Source organism: Scomber scombrus, chromosome 13 (assembly GCF_963691925.1).
Source record: "Scomber scombrus chromosome 13, fScoSco1.1, whole genome shotgun sequence".
NCBI classification, from domain to species: domain Eukaryota; kingdom Metazoa; phylum Chordata; class Actinopteri; order Scombriformes; family Scombridae; genus Scomber; species Scomber scombrus.
The window spans coordinates 16,273,011-16,291,943 of NC_084982.1; the positions used below are offsets into that span (position 1 = coordinate 16,273,011).

The window sequence follows — 18,933 nt, forward strand, 5'->3', positions numbered from 1 at the left end:
CATTTCCAAGCGTGTGGTGTAAATGTAATATACAGAGTTGAAAGAGACAGATGGTGGAGTGAAACTCTCAGGTGGCAACACTGTGCAATGGTACCACTGCAGCCAGTGCCAATGAAGAAATCCTCCCAACACCATCCCAGGCCAGATTACATCTATTAATACATGTTCATGTGCATCTATAATGCGCTTGTTCACATACATGTTCATACAGACAGTCTGATTCTGACACACAAGTGGCCACATCTCGTTCATCATGAATTGTTTACGCCAAAACACTGAGAAGTGATATGTGGAATAGATCTAAGACACGAGCACAGGGATGAATTACCATCCTATTTATTTATCCAGGCCTTTCTGTCAATCACAGCAATAATCAGTATAACTCATTCAGATTTTGAGAAAATGAAGGACGCTTTCCCTCCAATTTTCAATTTGGAAGTGGCAACTATGGCCATGATGAATGTCTGAATAGTCCATCTTCTTCCTCTCATTTCTACTAACCTTTCCTGACAGCTTAGATATTGCCTACCTGGTAATTTGCTCTACAATAATTGTTACTGTGATTTTTCCCCCAGCTTTTAACAAGGACTCTTAACACCCTCTGTAGGTGACAAAATGCAATTACAAACACAAGCGCCCTATCGTGACTGGTCATCAGCAGCTGCCACCTCAATTCCCCAGCACCAACTGGTTTCATTAATGGAAAAAAACAAACATGCAGACAGATTCAAACATTTGCGGCAAATAAAACTTTAATTAAAATATATGAAGTTGTTTTATTGATTAACAACGTCAGTGATTAAAGTGTACGGCTGACACTCTCTTCCAGGCTTGCCGTTTTGTTCCCTCTCAGAGATTGTTTATTGTTGCGCGTCCCTGTTTATTGATAAGTGTGTTTGATGAATGCAGATGCGGCTGTTTGGAGAGCAGGCTTGCTGATGGAGCGATCATATTGTGCGAAACACCAGGCTCAAGCAAGAACAGCTGTTGCGGCTCGATCCGCTGGGACGCCATGTTTCACCACCACCCAGAGTGCACATGCAGGCGTGCTGCTGTAAAGCTGCAACAAAACACATTCACACCGCCCTAACAACTCTATGAATTTTATGACACATCACGAGAGCTCTCTCATCTCTGTCCAGCCCTAAAACCTTAATTATTGGACTAATTGCTATGGCTATGTTCATCTCTCTAGTAATCCTTTGGTGATTACATTTTGTGTTCAATACCAGGCTTATCCTTTAATTAAAAGGATTATTAACCTTTAAAGTGGAGCCATGAGGGATTAAACCCTTGAATGTTGGCGTCAAAAGCAATTGCTTTACAAAACAAGCTGAGAATGAGGTAAAAAAATGCATCATTTCAATCATAATCAGGAGACCCTTGGCTAGTCAGATGGCTCATACAGTAGCTCGGCTACACGTTAGCCTTTTCAAGGAGCTGACTTACAACAGCAATAAGCCATCATCCATATCTCCTCCCAATTAAAGTCCACAGAATGCTGACACATCACGCCTGGTGGGCTAACAATCAGTGCAAATAGATGGATAATGATACAGTTCGGACCAGAGAGAAACTAAACATGCTGAGAACAAGGTGAAAGGGCCAAAGAGTCAATGGTAAAAAACTAATTATAACACAGACAGTGAAATCTTTGCCATGGCAAGTCTTCAAGGCCTTTCATCTCAGGAGCAGGTGAGTTCAAAGTTCAAAGTCAGCCTAAGTGGAGCGTGATTGAAAATCATTGGGAATCTTAGACAAATAAGGGTGCGCTTCAGACTATGAAGGGGTAGGAGGGATGATGACACCTCATTGATCTATCATGAAGCCTCATCATGAACACCTGTGTGAGAACCAGTACGGAGGAACACAGGCTCTGATTAGTACATGAATACATGAATATAAAAGATGGATACCATCAGTGTCGCTGCTGCTGCCGTGGTCGTCCAATGCGGCATACTTTTTGTCTTCATCAGTAATGTAACTGAACTATTTAACACCAACGAGGTAAACATGAAGCTCAAGCAAGACACCGTGATGCTGAACCCCCCTCGGCAGAGTCGAGCATTTAGAATCAAGATTTGTTTGCCCATGCCAAAGCCACGCTGCATTATCCAGAGCAAGTCTTCATTTGAATGTCCTAATTAGTTAATTAGTTGGTGGTTAAGGATGATATGAGCATCTCATCAATCTCTCTATCTCTAAAAATAAACACCCTGGGATGGTGGCGGTGAGTCATTAGAATACTGATGACTGTGGGAAGTGTCTGTGAGGATGAGGAGTCTGGTTGTGACACTCCATATTTCCACAAACCACCCGGCTCCATAGAGAAGACCAAGAGCCAGTGCTGCGAGCATTGTATGGATGGCAAACCAAGCATGACATAATGAGTTTACAGAAACTCTGAGGAGCTCAATTAATGTTTTTTCATGCGTAGCTTTTGGTATCCATTTACTTGTTTATCATTGATGAAGGGAAAATGATAATTAGACATGAGAATTAAAGTTGTTTTCATAATGCGCAGCTCTCAAATAAATAAAACAAGCTGGTTTTAAGACGGTGTTGGTTATGACTTTTGCATTTTAGCTTTTGTTGAAGTGGCTGTTTCAGCCTCCTTAGTTGTCGTGTGAACTTTTAACAGTTACTTTGGGCAGAGTAACAGCAGTGAGACAGTTTGTTCTTCATTTCTGCAGTGGAGTATGTGAAGAAAAGAGCAGAAGACAGCGGAGAAGAGGAGGGAAGAATAGGTTAAAAATAGTTAGCATATGGCAGCACATGATTGAGTTTCCAGGGCTCTGAAAATTCACTCTAATTATTCAACGGTATCCCTCTGTCATCCTTCCCTATATGCATTCCTTTGCATGGAAGTACAAGTGACTCCAACTAATATACATAATTCTGCTACTTAATTGGCACGGATCGGGTGAAAGTGGGCTAGGAAAACTCCTTAGAGACTAATAGGGGCACATATCATTGGCTCCATCAGAACAGTAGTCCCATAGGTGATAGAAGTCAGCAAATATTTCATGAGCTGTACTATCAAAGTACCTCACCTCTCGAGTCCTGTGCACTATCCTGCAAAGAACACTTCCGAAACAGTTCTGCTGTCAGGTGTATTTATAGCAGGCGGGCCGATGACTGATGCTAATGCCATGGAAATTATGCAGTGCACTATTGCTGTCATAACAATATGTTAGACTTTAAACAGGAAGGTTAACTAAACTAGTCATTTAAGTTATAAGTGGGCCACTGGTGTATGTCTGCAGCCTTAGATATGGATTAAACCTGGTGCTGCAGTATCTCCAATTGGTGTTCATAGACGTGGTCTTGGATTTAGCTTAGTGTTGATTTAAATAAGAGGGGGAGATCTAGTTCAGGGCTAAATGGGTGATTAAATTAAATCACCATTGAGGTGGAGCCATAGGTTACCCCTGTACAGAAGGTGGATGAAATAATTAAAAGTGCCCCTAGCAAGGTAAATAGTCACAGAAATCATGATGAAATGTGTTAAAGCTGCTTCATCCAGGAGGAAAAGCACACATTAAAGCTACTGACAGGGATGTATAGACAATAATAAGAATGCTTAAATAAAATCAAGATCTCTGTGACACCATTGCAACTAAATTATAATTGCACAGAGCCTTAACCATAAAGTTGGCAGATCTGGCTGGGGTACTTCAGGTTTACAGAGATGTTCAAAAGATGTTTGCACCCGCAAACACTTAAACATGGAGGTAGATCTGTGATGGTGAGAGCAGCTTTTTTGTGGGAGTCATTAGCACTGATAATTAGCTCTGTATGGTCAGGGAATAGGAGGATATTTTGTAGGACTAGGTGCACCCTGGGGTGTCAGCACTGTTCACTAAAGATGCTTCCGTATGTAATTACAGGAGGAAAATGCCGCCATACATACTAAAGAAATTTCAAGAATTCCTTCCGAATCGACAGAATGAGCAGTCCTGTAGCCCAGTACAGGTTTCTATGACCACAATATAAAACCAACTGTTCATAAAGGGCTTGATATTCATATTTGATTAGGTGGTTCCATTATTTGTCTGCCTTACTGTGGTAGCACAGTGTTTGTGTTGGTCTTGTTGATAAAGGCACAATCATTTTGCTTTGAGTTTGATCTGAGGATATGGTCAGTTTTGCATTTTCTTACTGTTTCACATCACTTATTTTTCTATTATTTTTATTTATTGTTTTTAAAGTAACATGTTTGAAATGAACACTCCAAATACTGCAGCATTACTGGCTCTTCAAGAAAATAGCAGTTTTTAGCTCTTTATCTGTGGGCTGGAATGAGCAGAGGGGCAGAACTGAATGTATTAATTATTGATACAGCTGGTACCACACGTGTTCACGTGTGCATCTTGATTGTTGTTAAAATTAGCTTATTTAAGCAAGTTTTGGGAAAGGTTGTCTGACTAGTATGATTGACAGGAACATACTATAGACCCTAACCTTAACCCTAACCAGAATTGTTTCCAGTTTTGCTCCATGCTGACTCTTTAATATATATATTTATGTTAAATAGTTCTCTGTATTTAACATGGCTGCCTCTTGTTGAATAAATAGTTCAGTATTTTAAAAGTTATTTGTGTTTTTAATCTTGTGGGGAAGTCATTTGTATATTCTAAAAACTAAAAAGCACAGCCAGCGATGCTAATGAAACTATTTTAGATGAGGGTTTTTTGTTTTTAGCTGTGTACAGTTTCCAGTGTGAGTAACTAATCATATTTACTGTGAAAAAAATTCATTAAATAAATTGATTGTATTGAGTAGAAGTGAAATAACATCACTCTACTGGCAGAGAGGCACTTTCACTGCCAAACTTGTCAAATATCGTACACATTTAGATTATTTACTGTACTTTCATTTAGTATCTGCACTTTGAGGTGTAGTTTTGCTATAGTCACTATCTCTGAAGTGTTTGCAGCACGCTATAATGGAGCACACAAATGCACAGATCATTTAATCAACATCAGCTTGGTGTATTCCTTTAACTTTTATAAAAATGAATTTAGACTGCCAGAAAATCTAAATAATTGGTCACTTCCTCCTCTCTGCTTGAACAAGCTAATCAGTAAGTTCAGCAACATTTTGAAACCAAAACCTAAACACTAAATATTAAAACAGCACCACAATAAAAGGTTTGTACTATATCATAACAAATAGTGGCCACTAAAGGAATCAATTTTTGACATTTCACCTCTATCTATACAGGGAGTTCAGTGACCCTGGCTTTTAAATTTACAGCTACGTACAGCCTCAATCAAAGTGTTTGTCAGCAACACATTTTGCTGAAAGTTTTAGTGTAACACATTGCAGATCATGACATATATGGATTTAATGGGCCCTTGAGCCACCCTTATATATCTCATGTCATTCACACAGGATAAACATCTTAGCTCTGAGTGTAATAACATGGGAGGAGATTTGTGGATCAGACCCCACATTTCTAATCTTAGATCTATTAAAGCACTTCTGAATGAATCATCAAAGCTATTGATGTCACTGTGGGCTTGTTAGCTGGATCCTGGAGTCAATAACAATTTCTGATAGGAATGGTCACAAACAGTAACTTTTTATGAACTGTTGGAATGTTGTCTATTGAAAAATATATATTCAGTGAACACGTGCTTTTTGTATTAACATTTTGGTTTTTAAAAGATTATGACATTTTAGCTTCCAGACACTCACACTTTTAAATGGAGACTGATAGTCAAATGATATTTTAAGCTTTAGTTGAGTATCTTTTGTGTTGAGGTGAGCTCTTAGAAGGCATGTCAGCATTCAGGAAACAGATAGGACAACAACAAAGCTCAAAAAACAGCAAATATAATCCCAAGCTCGCTGTCTTTTTTCTTTTCCAGGAACAAACGCAACCCTCTGGCCAGGTTTCATCGGAGAATCAGAGAGACGAGAACTACTCAAGCTGAAGATTCCCTCTAAGCAGCAGAGATGACTTTCTCCATCGCAGTGAGAGGCTGTTCTGTTAGCCCGGGGAGAGGGATCATGAGTACAATATTGACTTTAAATTACAGCAATAGCCGCTGCTCATGCTGTCTCAGGACCATGCTGCGGATCAAACACAAAGATCAGGCCTGGATTAGGAGAAAGCCACTGACAAGCACTGAGCCGCCTCTCTGCTGCGGCAGCACGTACACTAAAACAGCACCTCCCAAATCTCACACTAAGCTCTCCACCGCCTCCCGACATGTAACACACAGACCTTACAGTCATCTCATTTGGATTTCAAAGCCCTAATTGATTACAAACAAAATTATCTTAACACGAGGGTTAAGGCAGCTTGCTCGTGTGTGCAGACTTTGTTGGGACAGATCTATTCTGAGGAGGATGGCAGCATTTCCTCCCTGATGGTGAACACTAACGTTTGCTCACAGGATACAGCAGTGTTCTTGCAATGCCTTGTAACTGGGCTTTTATTTTCCTTTTCCTGGCAGTTAAACACAAATAACAGCATGGATGATGTGCTGGGATTCATTGTCTGTGCTCAGGGAGGAGTGCAGGATATGACTGGTGTGATAAATGATCATGCCTTGTGCCTGGCGTGACAAAGGAACTGCGGCACAATCTGCATGTGCTCCATCCTTTCGCCATCATTAGGTGTAATTGGGACTCATGGCGAGGCATGTTCTTTTTCCACTGTGGAAGTATCTGGGAATAAAGCAGCTACTCCTAATAGGACAAGCAACAGAAGGGAGACAACGTCCAGGCCACTGCTACAGCACTCATACGGTGTCCTAATATCACAGTGCTGGCCTAAATGGAAGCTCAACAGATATGTGCATGTGTCAAATCTCAGCTAAACTCTAATGTCAGACCAGCTCTATTGTCATGTCAAACTACCCTTTCTGATGCTGACCTTCAAGTGAGCATTCACGGGGTTCATTATTGGCATCTGTCTGAGGAAGCCGGAGCATGTTCCATCACTGTAACGCAGCACAGAGGCAATAGAACAAAGCAAAAGATAAAAACATAACACCCAGTCAAGCGTTGATTACGGTGCTGCTCATTAGGTGTAATGGGGATGCATGTGGAATTCACAGCGTTGTGTAACGAGGTTAAAAACAGACTCATGAATCCTAGTATTCATGCAACCTTTTTTCCTGCAGCACTATTATTCATCATTAAGACAAGAATATCCAAACACAGCTGAGAGAATATACAGCAAGGAGAACTAAACTGATTGAGTAATAATGAATATGGAGGGGTTAAGGAGCTAGCAAGTTGCCTCTGTTTGTCAGCCAAATACTACAGAAAATATCCTACAGAATGTGTACTCTTTAAACTCAGCAGAGTGAGTTCAAGCAGCAGCAGCAGAAACACAAAGTCTTTGTTCATGACCTCAGTCTGTGTATCCTTTCCCCTCCTTTGAATCAAAGCCCCCCACACCATCTTTAGCATTTAGAATTAATTGCACAGTTATCCTCAAATTAATTCCTAACTGTTTTACAACACACAGAGAGAAAAGGGCAAACCAATTATTATTCTGTTTTCACCTTACAGAGGGGGATATTATGCAAATGATCTTCTCTACATGAGAAGGAAAAGGGGCTTTATTTTCCTCAGCAGATGCTGCCTAGACAGTCTAGCATTCTGTGGGGGACAGGAAGTGGGGATGCTGGGAAGATCTGATCGCTCCACCTGGCTTCCTACTGACTCCATATCCAAGCAATAATAGAAAACACACTGATTAATTATTTATTTTTTTTAAAATCACTTTTTTTTCGACATTTTGTCCTGGACATCTAAGGTTAAAAGGAATGTTCCAAGTGCTGTCTGGAACTATTTTACAACTTCTGCACTTACGAGCTAGAGGTGTTTCTTGATGGAAGACAAAGTCCCTTGGCTTTGCAGACCTGCAAAATGTTTTATTTGCTACTTTCCCAGGCAGAGAATGCATACTAAGTCCGAGTAAGTAAGCCTGTGAGCCAGACATCAAGATGTGGCTGACAGGATGGCAATGGGCAACGCCGGGTTTCAGAGAGGACAGGGGGCATCTCACCTCCCTCAGCTGCTCCGCACTTCTGACCACAGCGAGTGTTTATTAATCTGAGACCTTGAGACCTCGGAGAAGTTGCTAAATGAAAACTAAACCACAGATGCGCAGCATTCCAAACTTCTTAACAGTCAAGAGCCATAATGCTTTGCAACGAGCTGATTCAAACCATCCTCTTCCAAGGTGGAACAAACAAACGCTTTAATGAGCTGTAATGATGAGTTAAGGTCAAAGCGCTTATCATCTTTACAAATCAGGAGAAGATGTGCTCATGGAAATAAGCTCCCATGAGTATCCATCATCACCTCAAAAAACTGCATGCGGCTCCAGGTGCTCGAGCAAATTGGGCTTTCGTTGTGGAATGGATCAAGCAGCGGCTCAATATTTATTATTCTCTCTGACTGGGATATGCAGCAGTCCTTTGAATGGGTGAGGGTAATTGTGTACCTCATTGTGAGCGTGTTTGGGCCAAACTTAATCATGATGTCAGGTTGTTAATAAAAGGTTATTAAAGGAACAAAGATCCAGGTTTTACATATGTTAGGCAGGGGAGGTCTCGGGAACTCCTGTCTCTGAGGTAAACATGGGCCTTCATGACAAATGATGCTCATGCTGAGATCAGATAGTTAACAAGAGATCCCCTTATTAACCAGGTCTGCATAGATAATTGGCGCTTGAGCCTCACATTTTGAATCTGGCTTGAGCAGTGTCATTTATCAAGGGCCCAAGCACGCTGTCAGTGCTCCATAATAAGCTTCAGTAACTGATGAATCAAGATTAAGCAGATAGATGGAGGATGAAGGAGGAGAAAATGGGACACAGCCACATTGCAGGGGGCTTAGCTTGACATTCATAACATTAAAGTGGCGTTATTCCTTACAGAGAAGGATCCAGGGTGCATTAGAAGCTGTAGTTGTAAAATAGTTCTAACATTATGATGAAGAGTCTTACTGTAGATTGCAACACTTTGCTCTAATCTGCATATAGTGCGCAAACTGTTCGACCTGAAGAAGAAGAATTTGTCATTTGTTGGAGTGGTAGAACATTTCGTTAAGACATTTTTCCTTCTGAGCTTTTAAAATATGTTATAGTGTTACAAAAAAATCACCACAAAGCTGTCAGTGTTTAATAATCACGTTTAAGTCTTTTTTCAAGCAAAAATGACAAATATCTCAGATTTTATTTTTGTGTGAGTAAAACTGAGGTAAACTGAAGATTTGGGGTTGTGTTCTGTTGGCCAGCACTTTGAAAACTTCACTTTGGGCTCTGGGAAGTTACAATGGACATTTTCACTATCATCGGATCTTTTGTTTTTTCAATACAAAACGATTACCTGGTTAGTCAATTCATCAAGATAAAATAATAATCCTTAATAATAATCCTTGGTTGCAGCCCTAAATAAAGATTGCTTTAATTTGTAAAACATAAATATGATTCATAAGAGACACTAATAAATCTCATGTTTAGCTTGGTTTAGTAATAACTATTGTTCATAGTTTGAGTAAATTGTTGCAGTTATATAATGTAATTGGCATTAACTAAACAATGGATAAGCGTATTATGCTTATCACTGCTATACAAGTATATTAATCAAAAGAATAATAGCAGATACCACTTCCTCATCAGAGGAGCATAATTAGGTGAATTTTCAAATTCAATGATAAACAGTTTGTTTTTGTTTCTTTTTCAGTTTTCATAGCCTATTAATATGATTATAATGTGTGTGTGTGTGTGTGTGTGTGTGTGTGTGTGTGTGTGTGTGTGTGTGTGTTCACCGTCTTCCCTTGAATCTCACTGGTATATAAGTGTAGATAATTACAGATGATGGGCCGGTGATCAGCTGCAGGTATGGGAGCCACCTCAGGCCTCGCCCAGCCTTGCACCTCCAGCACTCCCCTGCTCTGTCAGGCATGTTTGGCAGCGACTCCTTTCCCCAAGTCTCCAGCTGTCCAGTGGGGTGCGCCAAGTCACAGCAGGAGTGCCTGCCTCTCCATCTATGGCCCATCTCGTTCTAGGAGTGTGAGATATGTGTGTGTGTGTGTGTGTGTGTGTGTGTGTGTGTGTGTGTATTTGGGGGGCGGGTGGGGGGGGTCGTCTGTTCTCGCATTACTCACTAGCAGACGGAGCACGCTGCCAGCACCCAGCATGTCCGCCCACACGCCCCTGCCCTGCCGGTTAGACCTCACGGTTGGAGGAGATGATGGAGAGAATCTGGGATCCAGGAGGGGGGTGGATCCAGAGGAATCTGAGAGACAGAGAAAAGACAGAGAGAAGCCTAGAAGCTTACCTCCATCCCACAGGCCGATCCTCGGACGCCCGACCTGATATGGTAGTCTGAAGTCTCCTTGTTGGGGTTCTTTGGGGGGAAGCAGGAGGGATGTTTCTGTGAAATGACAGCTAAATGATTTTTTTGCTTTTTGTTTTATCACTTCCCCTTATTACTGACTGTCGTACTACGAATTCTACAGGCATGTTTCTTTGCACAGTAGCTTTATGTGGATTTGGATGCTGACAGTAATATTTCAGTTCATTACTGTTTATAATACCTCTGATGAATTTAGATTTAGCAGTCTGACTGACTTTTCAATAGTAATTAATGCAACATATTTACAAAGCCTATTAACAAATTGGACTAATAAAAATGGATTAATTATTGGATTATTGGATTAATAAAAATTATAAGAAAAAAAACTGGATTGTTGGAAGCATCACTGTGTGCTTAGTCTTTGTCTGCAGCATTAGCAGAATAAGGACTTGCAGGATACAACGAAAACAAGACTGAATTTATCTCCATATGTTTTATTCAGAAAAAATAATAATAAATTAAATGCAGATAAGAACAAAAATTGGGGCTCAACAGTGGCTAAACATTCCTAAAAAAGTGTTCACAAACAATCAAAATTAGAATTCAGATAATCAACATTTGGACAATTCTCAACAAACCCTTGTCCAAATATAAATAAGCAGGGCTCATTACAACCAGCTGGCATTACCTTCATGTGCCCACAGGGGGCTCTAGTGTACCACAGATTTTACTGCCCAGAGTCTGTTAGCTGCTGTTTAGAGACCAAGGCGCTGATTGTGTTGAGAGTAGACCTTTTGAACTGCCATGCTGTACGATTGATATAAACATTAACTAAGCTTATGCACAAATCAGAACATAAGCGTGCTGTAATAGTGCAAATGAAACGCAAAACAGGGCAAAAACAGTTAAAACAAAAGAGGACTGTAATCACGATGTGATGTAGGACTGCTTTAAAGTGGTACTAAGAACTGTGAAAACCTGAAAACCTGAGTGAATACACACCTTATCTGGATTCTGATATTTCTGACTCTATGTGTGTGTGTGTGTGTGTGTGTGTGTGTGTGTGTGTGTGTGTGTGTGTGTGTGTGTGTGTGTGTGTGTGTTAGTGTGAGTGAAATTCCAAGGTGGTGAACAGTACTTGATGAGCTAGCTCTGGAGACCTCTGAATTTTAATGATGTTGGAGATGATATTGTGTGTCCTTCAGCTTGTTATACTGACACAAGCACTCCATAAATCATCATACCTAGCTATCGTAAAATCAATACCAAACTGCTACCTCAGCGCTAACCCGTAATAAGTTTTTCAGCCATCTAACAGCTTAAACTTTGCTGTAATGCCGTTCGACCTATAGGTTAAGATCAGAGCATGCTTAATTTGTTTTGTAATAGAGACTTTCTAATCCTTAATGAAGCGCCTATTAGGGAGGCTTTTGTTGGCACATTGGTGATCAGTTGGTGGAACAGCCACTGCAATTAAGTTTGAATCTTTGTCCTGGAGCGAAAAAGGAAAAAAGAAAATAAAAAAGGAGGTGAAAAAAAAGGAAAGCTTGAACGGTCAATAAATGTTAATCCAGTCAGAACTCGTCTGTGCCTTTGAACAGGACTCACGCTGGGGTTTTTTCACATGCACTTGTTTCATCCTTCCCTAAGAGAGGCCATCCCTTAAGGATACTGCCACTGATCCTGAGACCAGACTTCCACTCACTAATAAGAGCCCATGTGTAAGCAATATTGTCTACATTAAACACATTATTACCAGGCTTTGTGTAAAACACAAGCCATAAATGCATTCACAGAAATTGCTCATTTAAAAAAAAAAGAAGGCTGTAGTTCCTCTATAAAATTTGAGAAACAACTGCTATTAATTGTAATGAAGTTCAAATAAATCAAAAGTATCAGTGCAATTAGTTTCACTTCATGACTTGGCTGATGTAAGAATTCATTGCTAACTTCCTTTTCGTGTTCTTTTTGCATTAAAGTATCCCTTTTTTGCTTTATCCAAAGATCAAACAAGATGCTAAAGATGCAAATCAAAAAGCATAAAATGACAAGCCTCATGTAACCTTGTGGGGTTGTTTTTCTCTTTTTTTTCTCCCTTTTTTTCCAGAATGATAGCTATAACTGGGGCAGCAATTCTGAGACACACAACATATGTAAAAGCCTTTGCACAAGAGAGAAGCCATTGCCGCAATTTCTGAAGCGTAAACAGCTTATGAAAGTCAAATGGATATGTGGCATAATCTGACACGGAGACTCGCAGCTTCAAAAACATCCCTAACAAACCGCGATGACAGACAACAGCGACAATAGTTGCATGTTTTTTTTAATGCTCCACAGGTGATCGTGCAATAATACCAACGAATCACAAATCAAACAAATGAAATGATTTAAAGTATTTAACATGAAACAAGTATATCAAAGTTTCTCTTAAATAAAAAGTGATAATGAACAGGATTAGACCAAATGTTGTATATTTTATGAGGGCCGGCTTTCAGTTTTACACTCCAGTGAACAAAGTATTTACCAAAAAAAAAAAGCTGACATGAGTTAAACCCTAAAATTTCAAGTTCCAAAGATAAGTATTAAGGAACTGAAAAAACTCATGTTTTTTTGGCAGGGGGAACACCCACATACCCATGGTTTGGGGGGGACACTGAGGCTGGCTGTGATTTAAACACAGTAAGAGGTGGTGACCAGTTGTCAGAGGTTTTGCTGGCTGACCCTGAAACATCTGTCTTTAGGGTCTGTTGCTTATTAGACAGAAGAGCAGACAAGGCAGCTAAAAAGGCGATATTACACTGGAAATACTACGGCCTGAACAATATTCAATTGACAAATAGTTTTTCTGGGTTTTTTTTAGTACTTTTGTGGCAAATATTAACACTAAATAATTTTTACAAAAAGACTTAAAATGGTTGGGAATTATATTATATTGTCTACTGCTGGATCTGTAGGTCTAGTCAAATATCGCTTTGCAAATATGAATCATTATTGATAAATCTTTATGCCTGAAGGTGAACTTCCCTGTCCTTCGACTTTTTCTGATACTGATATAAAGATATAGATCACTAAGCCAGCACTGCCATGTTTAATTTACTGACTAAAGGAGAAAATTTGCAGAACAGAATTTTAACTAACGTTTCATTTTTGTTGATTAAATGTAGAGAAGTATTTCTAAGAGTTTTAAGTGAGAGACAATGAGAGAAAAAAAAGTGATTTCATCAATTTAAGGAAACATTTTGCAGTTGACAATTTGACGCAGCTGTTATGATTCATGGATTATTTTAGTGAAAAACTTTTATTCCAAGCAGCTGTAATCAGCAGTGTCTACATACAGAATTCTTTGCGAAAATGCAGTTTCACCATTTGTTTACACATTATCTTGCCATCTTCAAAATCATACATATAATGTCAAGTTTCTAAAACACATTATTTTCCCCCTGAAATAATAATAAATTATTTCATTATTTCTCAAAAATGGCGATTCTTGCCACTGTCTACAAAACTGCTTGTAGTCACAAGTTCTCTGTGACAAAGTTTGAATTTTGCTTTTCTGAAAAAACAAAATAAACTAAACCAAGATTCACCAATAAAACAAACAATTAGGTGTAAATCTCTTTTTTTCACAAGATTATAGTTGGTCTGTTTTTCAAACCAAATTTTGACCAAATTGTTAGCTCTGTATTTTGTTGAGGCTTTTTACGCCCCCATTTTTTTTTAACTTAGTGATATTTTTTTCCCATTCACACATGTAAGATAAATAGCACAAGATCAAAGGAATGGCCCCTATACATGATCTCTATCTTGAGTAAAATTTTAGGCTTGTTGTTTAGGCTTGTTTTTAGCTGATAGAGCAGCCATAAAAACCAAGAACATATGTTGCACCGATAAATCCTCAACGCTAGTTTCTAAAAAGGAGTCAATACTGCATCGGGATGATACACGTCTTTGGTGCAATTTAGATTTAGTAACATCAGTGTTATGTATACTCGTAGGTTATGGCAACAGGCGTGAACTTACAAAATATGTTGACATGGTGACTTTGCAGAGAAGTCTTTTTTTTATTTTTTTTATTGGAGCAGCCTGGTATCTTGCGTGTCTGTCACAGGCCTCCCATGTGGCTCTGATGGGGCTGTTAGGGACTGGCGAGGCCAAACTGGGGCAGGGAGTGAGGGGGAGGGGAGGATTTACTGTGAAGGCCAGAGCTGGGAACCGTCAGTGTGGGCGGATCGGGTCGTCTTCATCGTGACCTGCCACCTCTGACGGAGCTCTGAAAAGTGCAATCTGACCCTAATGCTGAGCAGTCGTCCCTCACTGTCACAAGCGTGCGTCATCTGAATGAAGAACACATACTGTAGTGCAACACTCATCTAGTTATACTGTTTTGTGCAATATGTCAATTAAAGTCTTGAAAATGCTGCGGTTGCATGAAATTAAATACAATCACGCAATAATGCAAACAAAGACATTTATGGATAAGTATCCATTTTAAAATACCACTCCCTTACCTGCATGAAAAACAAACAATTAAACCCACACAGCAGCAGCAACCACGTTAGAGCACATAGATGTAGTTTTTCACAATTGTATGATCTGACAAAAAGTATAGTCTCGCCCTTTGTTGAGCATCTACAGAGGAAGAAACACGGATAATAAAGGTCTCTTTATGATGAGGCTCCTGCACACAGAGCCACAAAAAAACTTAAGAAAAAAGATCTATCAAGAGGTGAGAATTACATTGCCCTGTGCCGGGGAGGGAAAAATGAAGCAGGCATTTCTGAGCTAGCTGGCAACATAACCTTCAGAAACATCCTATTTTTCATTAGAGTTGTGTCAGACAGCTATGCCTTTAATAACATTCATCCCCGTACCAAGGAGAGGATAACTCAAGCTTTAGGCACATAATGAATGGGAGAATGGGCCCTGGCGCTGTTAAGAACAGGAGGGCTTGCCAAACAGGCAGAGCTGCACTGCTGCACTCATGGCAAGCCTTTCACTGCACGGCGTCCTCCTGTAATAACGCAATGCAAATGAACAGTCAAGACACTTCCTGAGGTGGCTCTCTAATGTGGCCCTGTTAATTACTGTCATTAGAGCGGGGGACTAGGAGAGAGGACTAACAAGCCAACGTCCTCATGATCTCTGCATTTGAAAGTCATCTTCGACGATAAAAACATGTCAGAACCCCAGTAAGAAAATTGCAAATTGCCAAATTTGCTGACATAGTGGAAAAAATTCTGCTGACTCCGAGCAGCTCGCCTGTGATGGATGCATTCTTGACACAGTCTTGGTGTTTAGACTTAAGAAATAATGAGTATCAATGTCCCAGCCGTGGAATATGCAAAGATGAAAGAGCGCTATGTGGGTTTAATTAATGGAAGGAAAGGCAGGAGCTGCTTTCAAACAGAGTGACCCAACATGATCAGGTTCTTATTGCTGTCATTTTTGTGCTGAAATATGGCCAATAAGGTACAGGCGCTGCTTTAATAAGACCAACGTAATGTCATATCAAGTGAGCCCGAGGCTGCTCGTGCATTATAAATGTCGTCCACAGATATTTCTGTGCAACACGTCTTGGTTCCAGAAACACAGGTTGTAGAACAAAACGCGTCGTATTCAAATAAGTGAGTGAATGCACTGAATCAGTGCAGTTTTGTTTTAAGAACAGTTGAATTGGTTTTCACTGCATCATTACAACCACGGGGGGTGTGGGCACTCTTTGTTTCCACAGTCAAGTAAAGTATTTTGTTTTACAAATGCCCTCCGGCAGTTCACACTCCCTACATCGTTGGTGGGGGAGTGATTCTCATACTTCAAAGAGCAAACGAAAATATCCCCTATTATGTCTGTGATGCATCAAATCCCTGTTGTGGCCTTGAATCTAGTTTCTTCCCCAAAAACTGGAGGGTACACGGTCAATATATTCAACACACGAGGCCACGTCGAGGCTAATATACAGTAGAGGATTTTTCTCTGTTCTTTCTTTGTTTTCCTCTTTCAGTGTCCTTCACTTTCCTTGAGCTCATTCCCTTCTCTGTTTTTCAAATGTCTGTGCTGTTGAGGACAAATCAAAGGCTCTATCTTACTAATGTAACACTGAGCAGACTGTGAGGTGGCTGTGGGGATAATGAGGGACTGCAGAGATGTGAAACAGACAGGCTGAAATGGATAATTAGGACAGAAAGTTTCTGCGATGGCAATGACACTCTACAGGAAATAGGATCATTAAGTTCTATATAAAATCTCTCTATGTGCAGCGTACCTATATGAAGTAGCTCGTCCTCCTCATCCTTTTCATTACAACTTTTCATGTCATTACAACAGAGCTCTGCTTAAGGTGCAGCCCTTACTTCTGTTTAAGAGAAATGTCAGAATGTAGCCACTTTAACTATCTTTACACCAAGAGAATATATTTAGCATAATTACTTCTTTGACCTGCTGAAGAAATACATGAATACTTCGCTGCTGCCCACTTTTAGTTCTTCTGCAAATGCAATAGTCTTGTTGTGAAATGTAAGTGGAGTGTTTGATTGTTAGGACAACGTGTGAATGGAAAGGACACGCTGACAGTGCTCAGGAGTATTTCACACTGTACCGGAAGGTCTGGTGCAGGCAAACTGGATAATGAGCTGCAATAGCTGTTAAAAGGCATTTGAGGGAGATATCATGCTATGTTGCTCTATTATGATTAGATTTCTCCTTGACAATATGAAAAGATCAAATCAATATCTACTGAGATTTTGATGATCCACAAGCCATCCCATCCGGTGCCTACTCCCCAGGCTCTATTGAGAGAGCATGATCTGACATCACCACAGAAACCATCAGGCTTTTCTCTGCTACTGTGAAAATATGTAACTTCGATTAGTGAAATGCTGAATAAAATGACCCACGTTTTGGATTTTCTCCCAAATGTTGCTGTTTAGGTACTGATGACAGGACCTATTGTGTTTCACTTTAGAGCAATTCAATTAGAAGTCATTAGTCCTCTGAGTGATTACCAGTGGCCTATCGATAGAGAGGAAGGACACACTAATTAAAGGGCATTTAAATGTTTCTCAGCGCACGATGGAGAGAAACGTAGCATTTAAAACGCAGTTTGGAGGAAAATATCCTTGCACAGCAAATGACCGACATAACATGCTCACTTTGCTCTCTGCAAATTCCCTTTATAGACGCATATACGGGAATGGATCCCAGGGGAATACTAAAATGTGGTCATACAACAGTCACCAAGAAGCTAGCAGCCTTGCTGAAACGCAGGTAAATATTCAGATGTAATGCTATTCCATTTTAGACGACAGATAAATGGTGAAACTGATGTAAAATCATGGCAGGTATTTATAGAGCATATGTGAAATTGAATATAAGCATTCCACTAAAAGCAAGGAGTGGATTATCTTTCATTTTTAATTGACTGTCTGTGTTGTGCATCTTTGAATTCGTTGTATCAGAGATGGATAGCTACTTTCACTGCCTATCATGAAGTTAATTCCATTCTTAGATGAGTGGTAGTGATTATGCTGAAGGAAGGTGACTTATTCTAAATCTGCTTCCCTTTTCTATAACAAGTTGCTGCTTTTTTGAGCGTAATCACATTGTATACTGGAGAAATCATCAGAGGTGATATATATTCTGTATTTCAACAAGATAAATATGCATAATAATAATGCATAATACAGACTGAATATAATTATACATTATTTGCTGTATATAGAATAAAACAGCACTCCCACAGGTAAAAAAAAAAATCATATTTCTCATCCATTTAATGTATTTGCCTACGCTGATCATCCATAGCACAAGAACACTACACCTCAGTGTTGAGACGGCTGCTTTGTGTTAACATAGTGAGAGAGATATTGATTAAAGTATGATAAGAAGAAGCTCCAGTCCCAGAGCTGAGCCTCTACAGCTATGATTAAATACGCTACACAGAGGTAGGACCTATATCTCAAAGCCAAACAAACCCTGTGCATCTATGTATGGCAATTATCTTTACCACTAATACAGAATCAAAGAGTATGAGAGCTCTAAAATCCTAATTATCGATCTTCTGATGTCAAAGTACATAAAGGCTGTGACTCCATCCTACCTTTGAGAATCCCTGTTTGTCCCAAATCATTCAAACTTAATCACATGTTTTGGATTACAGCACTACTTCTCTCATGACACATGTCAAAAACTTAAAATAGTGAAAAACAAACCCTGTAAGAAAAATGAATGATAGCAAATATAGTATCAAAAATACAGTATAATACTTTTTGAGACCTGAACAGTGTTTTTTGCAGTGTGATCATTCTGAATGCTGTGTGCTTAGGTACAGTGTATTAAGGATCCCCTTCAGACATGTTTTAAGAGATATACAAATATTTAGTTATGGATATCATAACATCATAATCTAATTTGAGTGTGTTTTCCAAAAAAATATTCAACTACCTCATTGAAAATTCATAAAATTACATCTTCTTTCTAATTCAACAAATCTATGGCTATGCAAATGTAATCCATTTTAGTCCATCCTCAGTGTTTGTGCACTGGAGGTTTCAAGTTTCTAGATCACACGTACATGTTGTTCCAGGATTGGATTTCAAACTAGGCG

The 18,933-nt window shown here is 39.6% G+C and overlaps 1 protein-coding gene across 1 annotated transcript in view; it reads right to left on the bottom strand.

Annotated features, from left to right (window-relative positions):
- Positions 1-16,474, bottom strand: part of atp5mc3a (ATP synthase membrane subunit c locus 3a) — a 33,402-nt gene extending 16,928 nt beyond the window's left edge. Inside the window, exon 1 of the mRNA XM_062431240.1 lies at positions 16,465-16,474. The gene's annotated coding sequence lies outside the window, so the exon portion shown is untranslated. The remainder of the gene's footprint in view (positions 1-16,464) is intronic.
- Positions 16,475-18,933: the final 2,459 nt, after the last annotated feature.